Below are 12,207 nucleotides of genomic sequence, written 5' to 3' on the forward strand. Positions count from 1 at the left end.
ACTTGTATTATCTTTGTTTTTGTCAAAGTTACAGGCTTTTTTTATCCTTGTTCCTGATGTAAAATTTTTTTTACTATTCCTGGATATAAAAGGTAATATGTGCTTATTTTAAATAATGTATCAAGTGCCTTTGATAGGAGTTTATTAATTCTGTTCAGGTGCCACCGTAAAGATGTTTATGCATGATTATTCTAGACTAGCAATAGAGTGGTAGCGTACAGCTCCTACCCACATGCTTACTCCCATGCACAATGTAACTTCCTTCCACAGCTTCAAGACGCCCACGTTCCTGCAAAAGCACTTTCCTACCTGTCATTTAGTCTTTACAATTAAATAAAGAAAAAAGTAACTGTATAAAAGAGGCTGGCCACTCTGAGCCTCTCTTTTCATAAAGTCTTTCTTCTCTAAAGATACTCGAAATTACAGACTTAGCCAGAACAGTTTTTCTCCTTGTGATGACTTTGAAGTCTGTTTATTCTCAGAATATACTGGTAGGTCTTTCTTGGAAGAAGCTGTAAACACTTCGTCAGGTCCCTAAATACTGAAAACTCTACATGGTCCCTAGGAAGTTAACTCAGATTAGACTTGAACTTGTAGAAAAGGGCATATTTGTCACCAAATATCCAATTTATGTGAGGCAGCCAAATTATTAGGAAAACGGAGTACGTGGATGTTACTTGGCACAATTTTGGATATCTTCCTTACCATGATGGAAGAAGACAACTGAAGTAAGTCTATTTCATTTATGACTAACTTACTGGGTGACTAAAGGGAACACACTGTCTACTTTGGGGTTATTGGCAACAGGTATACACATGCCAAATATGACACATGGGCCAGTTTCCACTGGCAAGAGTCACGGCTGCTGCCACCTTGCCCCTCTGCCTGTGTTGTTGCATGTTCTTGAAACAAGGCATATCCATCTCCCCCAGCCTCGTGCAATGACCTGTGTTTGCACCACACTCTTTAGAAGAATCAGGTTAAAAAATGGGAGGTAATTTTTCAAAAGCTGCTGCTCTGCCCATGACCTTGGCTCCTGTGAGATAAAAGAGTCTTTGGAGTCTACTAGACATGAGATTCTGGACAGTCTCTCCAAGTCTCAGTTTCCTGTGAACTTAAAATGTCTACCTCATAAAATTGTGCTGATGAATGACTTCATGAGAATTAACCTAACATGGGTGAGGCATTTGATAAGTTATAGCTCTTGCTATTATTTTAAGTGGATAGTAATTACGAATTTTAAAATCTAGACTATTTAAAGAACAAGTTCAGTTTAAACTTCAAGTCTTTTCAAAATATGATGATTAAAATCACATTACAACTTTAAGAAATTTACAGCTATTTTTCACAAAATGAAAAGACATTGCCTCTTACAGTTTTTTGAATAGACAGGTAGGATGTAATTAAAAAGGGAATCCCAGATGTTCCCTGGAATGATAAACAGGCACTTGAGAAACATCTTTCTTAATTGGCCAGTGAACAGCTTTCTTTTGTCCAACTTTCCCCACCCACTTTACAAGGGAAATCATAAGAAGGACAAGACAAGCCAAGCAAAAGGCATCTACCACTTTAGGGACTTCCCTCGTGGCGCAGTGGTTAAGAATCCACCTGCCAATGCAGGGGACACGGGTTCGAGCCCTGGTCCGAGAAGATCCCACATGCCACGGAGCAACGAAGCCCGTGCACCACAACTACTGAGCCTGCACTCTAGAGCCCGCGAGCCACAACCACTGAGCTTGCGTGCTGCAACTACTGAAGCTCGTGTGCCTAGGGCCCATGCTCTGCAACAAGAGAAGCCACCGCAAGGAGAAGCCTGTGCACCGCAAGGAAGAGTAGCCCCCTCTCGCCGCAACTAGAGAAAGCCCGCACACAGCAACGAAGACCCAACGCAGCCATAAATTAAAAAATAGAGTTTAAATTAAAAAAAAAAAAAAGACATCTACCACTTTAAAGAACAGTTTATATGCACAGTTGCATGGAAACCACTTCCTTTGGAACCGTACGTGAAATTATGATTTTTTTTTAACCCAGTCAAAGCTGTTGCCACAGGATAAAAATTTCGTTGTCTACTTGCTTCTTTTAAGTAACACTAGCCAAGAGATCCTTTCAGACATAGCTTCCCCTTTTTCAGATTTTACTCCTACCCCCCTGAAAAAAATATATCTCTCAACTTCATCAGAACAAACATGCTCAGAACTCTATGAGGAGAAAATAATGATTATGTGTTGCTAAGTACTATTTAGTAACAAAGGCTTGGGCCACAGGAATGATGACATCACCCGCAGAAAGAGGAACATTTACACTTTTGAAAGAGATTCTTTTCCAACATGATGGGTCACCATCAGAAGAACAAAGCCAAATAAGGCAGGAGGAGAGTCTGCTTGGCCTGGAGAAGGCATTCTTAGCATCCAATTCTGGACAACTATCCGCCCCAAGTTAACTAAATAGAGTCACACCCCAAGCCCGCGTGTTCTTTCTGTGCTTCCCTCCTGAATCTTGTTCACGTCAGCAAATATGTACTACTCTTATTGCAGAAAACCTGCAACTCCATAGTTTCAGTAGATTTGCTTCTTGGTTAAGCTGCCCAACTATAGTAAGTGGCAGGTCAGAGAGTGGCTTCATGTTTCAGAACTGGTCTCTAATATTCACACACTGCAGATATTCATGCATTTATTCCCTCATGCACTTGGGAACCACACACCATCTCACACTTTGCATTAATCCGATAACATGGTGCGTCATCACACCCACATATTTATGTTATAGGATGGAATGCACTGCTTAAATAACACATAAGTCATTTGCACCCCTCCACACTTCCCAATACTAGTAGCATAGTGGTTTTCTATTTAGGCGTTGTCGGGAGTACTCAAAAGTTAGCTTCTGACTCCTACAGTATCATGTCTGCCTGCCTTGGGGAAATTATGATTGTGTCCCTCTCCACCCCACCCATTGCCATCCTTCTAGCACATACTCAGTTCAAGGTCAGAAGTAGATTTTTTTCTTTGTCAGCTCTTAACCCAAACCAGACAGAGAAGCAGCCATACTAGTTGTAATTCATTTCTTAAGTATAGGGGGAGGCCAATCGTTCTTAAATATTGAGTTTGTTTACTCCATTAAAAAACAAAAAGAATATGTCCTTTTCAGTAAGCTAGTTTATATTCCCTTCCCAAATCATACTCCACCTCCCACCTCCCTCAAAAAGTTGTGTCCAACTAACTCTAGGATTTAAACGGTAGTAATTGGGTCATTTAGAGCTCTTGGGATAATAAAAATAAATCAGAGGAAATTTATAATTACCATGGAAAATGCAAAGTAAGTTACTACTACTTAGAAGAGGAACAGGTTGATACTGCAAGGGTCCCTATCGTCACTGGCACTGTGATTTAGGAAGAATAAACAAAGGAACATCTGTTGTCTCCAGGGACTGGAAAACAGCCTTTTCTCTAGTCTTTTCTGCTTCACATCCATGCAGAAACGAAGGTGCCTAATGACCCCATTACCAGACATCAGTGAACCTATCTTCAATGACCACGATTGGGGTCAGTTAGTCCACGGCAATCTTGCTGAAAAATCTTAAATTGACAAATTTAAATAATATTTGAGACCTTTTCACTTTTATCAAACTCACACCTATTATGGAAATGAAAAGGCAAGAAAATGTAGTTAACCTCTGAAGGTAAACTTAGCTTATCTGAAATTTATCTAAATATAATAATTTATCTCCTAAGAAAGCTTTTGACCTATGTAGTAATTCCTGCTTCTCTACAAACAACAGCTTTTCCTAACCTGTGTTAAACGTAGATAATGAATGGGTCATTCATGTACTGCTCTACCCCATCCACACATGTGCATGTCCTTGCAAATATTTGCTCACACTGTACAACTCCTTTCCTTGGCCTACAACGTAGGTTCCCTGGCCCTTTGTCCACCTCAGTTCTCCTTAGCTGCATCTTCCACTTCCCTCCGAGGACTGGACTCTTTCTGCTTCTCAGATATGCAGATATGCCAGACTCATTCCTGCCTCTGCACTTGCCCTTGCCCGTTACTCTTCCTGGGCCACTCCTCCCAGAGTCCATGGTTCTCTCAGCCTTCTCATCATTCAGGTCTTGGCTTAAATATTACGCGTTCAGAGAGGCCACCTCGGGAGGCCAGCTATCTCTCTGTCCTTCTACTTTGCTTAATTTTCTTCGTGTTGCTACCCTCATCTGAAATTCCCTTGTAAAAAATTTACTTGTCTACTGGTTTACTCATTGTCTCTCCCCACTAGACTGGAGGGTAGAATGTTGAGTGTAGAATCTTGGTCCTGTCCATCACTGTTCCCCCAGCAACTAGAACAGTGCTCAGTGCATAAGGCTTGATGTAGGAATACATGAATAAACACACTTCAAAATGAAAACAGAGTCTTCTCACAAGAATTAAAAATCTTCTCTTCACATAACCCACTTCCTGAGAAGAACCACAAAGTCAGGGTCCCCAAATACCTCGTGTGGGAGGACCGTAAAATAGAAAAAAAGTGACCCAATATTAAATTCATGTAATATTAACATTTTTTTAGTTCTTTGAAACTTTTCTGAAATTTTCCAAAAAATTTATTATCTCTTTTCTACCGATTAAATGTTGATGGTTCAACTTTAAAGCTGATTCCTTCAGGAAGCCTGTGCCATCACTATACCCAGAAGTATAGCTTTCAATTATTTTGACGTCTCAAAAGGTATATAATATACCTTATATATTTTTCATACTGGGTCTCAAAATCCACTTCTTTTAATATTTCATCTACTAGAGTGTAAGATTTCTGAGGCAGGGATTATACCACATAGTCTGTAAATTTCTAACAGTATCTAAACCACAGCTCTGCCTACCTTGCTTCTCAATAAATAAGTAGTAGAGGCAGTATAATGCCATGATAAAGACCCCGCTTAGAGAAAGACACACCAAGATCAGTTTTGTGACCATTATCAAGCTACCTCTCTCTGAAGCGCTCTCTTTTTTCTTTTAAATCTGTAAAATGGGAATAATAGTACTAATTTCACAGTGTTGGTGAGGGTATTAAATTACTCATGAGAAGCACCTGACATACAATAATATTTTTAAATGGTACTAAAAAAGAGTACTGAAAAGTGACATACAATGTTACTAAAAACTGGTGCTAAACGTATAATAAAGCTATTATCAGCATTATCACTACCACTGTTATTTGGGGCCTAATAATCTCAAGAACCAAGTTTTATGTTTATAACCTTAAACTTGACATGTTGCACAGGCAAAAAAAAAAAAAAAAAAAAAAAAAAACCCAAAACAGTTTTCCTAGAGTAGCTTTATAATCCACTTCAAGACCAAAAATAGAACCAGGAAATAAATACAAAACAATATGTGAACTGCATGCATAGCCATGAGGACAGCACAGACAGATGGTCCATCAAGAAAGTATTCTGGGGCTTCCCTGGTGGCGCAGTGGTTGAGAGTCTGCCTGCCAATGCAGGGGACACGGGTTCGAGCCCTGGTCTGGGAAGATCCCACGTGCCACGGAGCGACTAGGCCCGTGAGCCACAACTACTGAGCCTGCGCGTCTGGAGCCTGTGCTCTGCAACAAGAGAGGCCACAATAGTGAGAGGCCCACGCACCGCGATGAAGAGTGGCCCCCTCTTGCCACAACTGGAGAAAGCCCTCGCACAGAAACGAAGACCCAACACAGCCATAAATAAATTAAAAAAAAAAAAAGAGTATAAGCAAAAATTGACAATAAAAAAAAAAAAAAGAAAGTATTCTGGAAGGAGATTGCTCTTCCATCTGGCTTGAAGAAAGCAATGAACCCTAACTGTCCAAGAAGAATGGGCGCATGTTTTTCTTGGTGGTGAGGGCATGGGCAGAAAAAGTGTAGAAGCCATGGGGCAGCAATGCACAGCAATTGCTCTTCTGGGTTCTAAGAGGTTAGCGGCAGCCGCTGTGAACTCATCTCTTTTTAGCTCAGTGGAACAAAGCCAACACACACAAAAAAGAGAACTTCTTGGTCCATTTGTTGTCTCCAGGGACCACTTTTTTGTTTCAGTTCCTTTCACTCAATGGTAACAGAAGTGTTCCCACCTGACAATTGCATGGCAGTTTAGAGCACTGTCATAACCTTGGCTTCTTCCAGACAACCTTGGGAGATAGCTGTTATTTTTATTATGCCTGTACATGAGGCTTAGAAACATCAAAGCCTTTTGCTTCATCATTTATTTGTGCACCTACTGTACTCCATGCAGTGTTCTAGATACTGAGGATATATCATGAACAAAACAGACCAAATCCCTACCCTCATGGAACTTACATTCTGGTGGGAGGAACAGACAATAAATAATTGAATAAAGAAATAAAGATGAAAATTTTATTTAGTATTAAGTGCTATCTAGAAAATTTAAATGGGGAAAAGGATAGAGAGTGACTGGGGTAGGGACACTACAATAAAATCTTTGGTTGGTTGTGGAAGACAACCCTTTGGAGGAACATTTGAGCAGAGGTCTGAATAAAGAATGACTGTGTCACAATAATATGTGTGGGAAGAGCATGTCATGAAAAGAGAAGGAAGGGCATGTGCAAAGTCCCTGAGTCAGAAATGAGGTTAAGATACCCTAGGAGCAAAACGAAGAGTGGAGTCAGAGCATAGTGAGTGAAGGCATGAGAGGCAGGATATGAAGGAGGAGATGTAGGTGGAGGACAAGATGTATAAACTATCAGGAAAAAATTGAATTTTATCCCAATTAAAATAGGAAGCCATTGAAGAATTTTGAGCAGTGAGTTATGATATGATTTATGTTTTAAAGAGTCATGCTGGCAAGGATGCATGAGTAGAAAAAGAGAAATTTCTTAGGAGGCTACAACAAGAACAGAGCTGCCTTCAACAGAGATGACAGTGTCTCACATGGTGCTCAAGATGGCAGAAGGGGTAAGCCTGATCAGTGCTGGGATATATTTTGGAAAAATATATTAACAGACTTGCTGATAAGTAGGATGTAGGTGAGGCAAAAGAAGAAATTAATGATGTTTTTGACCTAGATAACTGAGTATAAGATGGTTCCATTTACAGACCAAAGAAGACTGGGGATGGAGCAGAGAAGGGTAGGCAATAAGGAGATTTTTATTTTTTTGGACCTGTTGACTTTGACGTATCTGTTAATACCTTTGTGAAGAAGTTTAATAATCACTTTGAGGTATGGATCCAGGAGTTGGCAGAAAGTTAAGGAGGTATGGATTTTTTAAAATTTAAAGGTATGGGACTAGATATCTGGAGAGAGAAGACAAGTAACTTATCTAAGATCCATAGTCAGTAAGTGACAGAACTGAAATTGAAAATGAATCTTTTGACATAGACCCACTTGCTCTTGCTGCCACAAATATTAGAATGTATTCATAGTTATAAGCACTGGAGTAGAATATGGGAGAGGGCTGGGGGCAGGAACATTCTAGAATCACTTATATAGAAGGGTGAGAATTTTTTCCAATGTTTATGGACTACACAAATTCATGGTTACTTCTTATCTTACTTTCTTTTCTAATTATTTGTTGTAAATGTGACGATATACACACAATTAACTTTTAAAAATCTCTGGAATGATAAACTCATAAGGTTGGCCAGTACTACAGACATCTACTTTCTCATCTGAAATGGTCACTTTTTGCAATATGCAAGAGAATCACTGACTTTAGGCTAAATGTAGACTGCACAGAATGGAAATACAAAGATAAAAGTTCAACCAGCAACTCGAATAGGTATTTCTGAATTGTAACATAACAGTTGAATTAGGTTGTATCAAGCTTGTTTAATAGAAATGGCCCCAGGCAAGTAGCAATTCATCTCCATGGCTTAAAAAAAAAAAAAGAGTAAATCAATTCAAAAAATAAAATAAAAGCAAAAAGAATGCAAAGGAAGAAAACTTAAAACTGGAAACAAACTGAAACAAATGAATCTAATTGTATTTTAAATGAATATTATGATAACCCTGACTGAAAAGCAAAAAGACGAGAGAGTGAGGGATGGAGGGAAAGAGGAAGGAAGGAAGGAAAATTTATTCATCCAGTAATTTACAAATACAGTATTTGGTGGGGTATGGGTGTGGCGGGGAGAAGTGCACACAAACTCTGCCCTCTTTTTCAGTAGGTTTGTTTATTGTAGTAGTGGTTTTGGTAAAGCAATTTAGAAATTATTTTAGAGATGTATCATAGGGTTGAGTGCACGAGTAAGCATGTTGATGTTAGGATCCAGGGCTCACACTGTGGAAGGAGGAGCACACAAATATGGAATAGGGAAGGGCAAGAAAGAACTCTACAGGGATAGATTGGAATTGGAGCTATCAGATGAACTCATGATGTCCAAAAGAGAGGTGTGTGTATACATAAGTTTTTATGCATAAGCATTTTTTTGTGTTTATGTCTCTACATATGTATGTGCATTAACATATTTCTCCTGAAAGAGTCAAGAAGCAAAAATATTCAGTGGCAGTGAATATGCTAAACATCCAGATCTGAGCCTCTAACACCATTCCCCACCAAAGGAGATGAGAAATGAATGATTCCAGGGGTGAGACAGGATGGGTACCAGACCAGCCTACAACATCTTCTTTTGCCAGAAAGTAAGAAAGTACTCACTAACATGATGGGGGTGTGCCACAAAGGCATCAGAAGTCAGAAAGAGAGGGCTCCATTGGCTAAATACGGACCGTTTGAGCACCAAAATAATTAAAGCAGTAATGAATTATAACCATTGAAAAGACAGAAATTCATGAGTTCACACCAGTAACAGATAGACACATAAATTAATAATTAAATAAATGGGAGAGAAGAGAGTTCTTTTGCTTACGGTAGAATGTGCAAGACTGACGAAAATGTGCAGGGAGTGCTGGAGTTGGAAAATCATCATTTGGTAACCATTATATTACAGATTGCATCAGATGAGAACATCAGTTAATGCGAAGCCCAACTGGAAATTTTTTCACTAGGAGCCTTCCTAATAAAATGGAGAAATTAAGCAATACCTTGACTAGGTGGCCAAAATTAACACTCTCAGTGTGGGACAGATGAGCATCATGTGACTCTAGTTGCGATAGCATGAGAGGAACAACATCACCTATATGTGCAGTATTCTAGCAGAAAATGCATAACCACAATCTAACCATGAAAACATGTCAAATACAAAATGAGGAACTCGATGTTAAAAAGCACAGGAAAAAGAGTAGGTGGATAAACTGTATTCTTTAAAATTTTCAATTCTGTAAAAGACAAAGAAATATTGTGGAAATATTCCAGATTAAGGAAGGCTAAAGAGACATTACAACTAAATGTGATTCATGACGCTAGACTGAGTCCTTTACTGGAAGGGGAAATATTATAAAGTGTATTGTTAGATAAATAGCAAAATCGTAATATGGACAAATGTGAGATTAAAGTATTGTATCCATGTAAATTTATGAAGTAGATAATTATATGTAACAGTTAAATAAGAGACTTCTATTTTTAGTAATTACACACTGAAGTAAAGGGTCATGTTGTTTGTAATGTGCCCTCAAGCGGTTCAGAAAAAAAAATGGAGGTAGAAAGATAGAAAGAAAGAATGAGAGCAAATTATAAAGCAAATGGGGTAAAATATTAAGATTAAGCAAACCTGGGTAAGAGTATATGGGAGTTCATTATACCGTTTTTATTTTTACAACTTTTTTGAGCTTGAAATTATTTCTAAATAAAAAAAGCTTTTAAGTAAAGGAAGTATAACAAGCATTTCTAGTGAGCATTCTAGAAAGTCCATTGCCATCAGCTATCTGATTTTATTTTACGCAGAAAGCAGCCTAATTGCACAGAGAATGTTTTTGCCTCTCCTCTAATTCAGATCTGTTCACCAACACAGGAAAAGAATAAATGCATCTCCTTATATTTTTTTCTTATGAAAAGGAAAAATAAATTGAACTAAGTTATACTTAAAGAAAAATTCTACTAAGTTTATTTTCAGAATCAGAACTGGTGATGTTTCTGCAGATCATATTACCATTTATATCAATAAGAAGAATTTTGAGAATGTGATAATGACTACATACATAAAAGACTAAAGGCTTATGATGAAATATCTGTAAAATAGAATAATAAATTTTCTTTAAATTTGGATTTTAAAATCCAAATTTAGCATTTTCCTCAGTAATACTGAAAAATTAAAACTTATTTCTTGTACACGCATGGAATAACAAAAACATAAAGCCAAAAGCAATTTGGAAAACATCAAATCTAACTGCCTGATTTTAGTTCATATAAAATAATAAAAAATATCAATGATGTCAGGTAAGTATTGGAAATATAACAACAATGCTCAAAAAACAAATAATTTGCATTTTAAATATTTTTAAAACTAGCAGTTTTTAAACATTTTTATTGGAGTATAGTTGATTTACAATACATTAGCAGTGTATTTATTTTCTACAGTGCAGATGTGTAAATTAGACTGCACTTAACATATTGTTTTAAATGGGAATACTCAGAAATATAAAAGGACTTGCCCTTATTCTTTATATTTACGGAAATTATTTCTTATATGGAAATGAGATTCATATTCTATCTCACAGACAACACATAGTTCCACAGTGCATATTTTTGGGAAAACAAGAACTTTCCGACTTATTTAGTACATATTTTTATTAATAAAATAAATATGAATATGCTACATGTGGCACTTATTTGGAAGTCATATACATTAAAAATAAATAGAAGATCAACAGATGTAGGTGGACACAAATTTGCTTTTAAAATGCTGAAAGACCCACGTTACCTAGATTTAGAGTATTTTTGTTTCTGAATTTAAAACATTGCGTCCTTCTTAGTCTGCGCTTAAGCCATAATCTTTCTTTCAGACAACAAACTTTCTTGTCTTTGCTTTTTTTTTTGCAAATGGGGAAATAGCCAAAAGGAGGGAAAACAAAACAAACAACAAAGAAATGTTTCAGTGTCTCAAAAGTTCTTTTGGAAATCCAGTTATTTATGTCAAAAACAAATAATGTTGTTTCAAAGTAAAATTATTATTTGAAAGATGATATATTCGGGTGGGATAGAGCCCTCTGTTAGCAGCATTCTCTTCTACAGGTGGGCAGTTTGGGAAGTTCATACTGTGAAAGAGGACACAGCCAGGGAACTGTGAGATTAGCTGGATCAACCCTGGATCTTGATAGTCTGACAGATCTCCAGCAAGATCACCCACAGGTCACATAGTCAACCGTGTCTTATTAAGACAGGTATAAAATTTCACAATGCCATACAGCGGTCATCCAGGTTTAACTTTTATTAGATTCAATGAAAATTTATGTCTTAGATGGTGTGTCACATGAATGTAATCCTAACGAAACATAGTAAAATATGTCTATAGTTCAAAAGTCAAAATTTGTGTTTTCCAGAAATGAATTATTTACAATATTATATCTAACATCACTTAAAAATTTTGGATGTGTGGGCAGGGTCTAAATGTTGTAATGACAGTATGTGAAATAAAAAGCCTATGCAATGCATCCAGCTGTTTTCCTAATAATGCCAAGAATATCCCCTTCAACAATCTATATGATTTATGCAAACACAGCCATATAGGCACTAATTTTTTCTGTACATATAATTTTCTCAAAGGCAGAAAAAATTCTAAGCTTATTTTGCATAGTCTAGGACTAGACTGTTCATTCAGAGACTTTAGTAATTCTCAACAACAACATCAACACATCTGTCTTGCTAGCAAGATAGCATTTTCTCTACTTCTTTAGCCTTCATTTGTGGTTCTGAATTGCAGCGGTCATCAATTTAGATTGTAATATCCTTGGGTTATGTTTTCTCTTGGTTATCAGTTATTCAGCGTAATACCACACTATGTATAGCACACCCACAGCACTTAATAGTTCATGATGTCAAAATATCTCATACTTAGAATTCTGGACATTTAAAAATACTTCCATCATTTTTTAAAAGAGAGGGGCATTAAAAATGGTATTGTTGCAAATAATATAACGAAGTTCTCATGGAAGTCGTGTTTAACTAGTGTATGATACATAAAGATGAAGATGCACAATTTTAATGGATTTCTCAACTTAATTCTAAAATGTTGATCTAGTTAAGGATGTGAAACTTTATACTTCCTGAATTTATAGCACTAACAGTCTGTTTTTAACAGTCTGTTTTTCTTCTCCCTATAATCAAAAGACAGCAACTCTT

The sequence above is a fragment of the Balaenoptera borealis genome, assembly GCF_965194805.1.
Source record: "Balaenoptera borealis genome assembly, chromosome: 5".
NCBI classification, from domain to species: domain Eukaryota; kingdom Metazoa; phylum Chordata; class Mammalia; order Artiodactyla; family Balaenopteridae; genus Balaenoptera; species Balaenoptera borealis.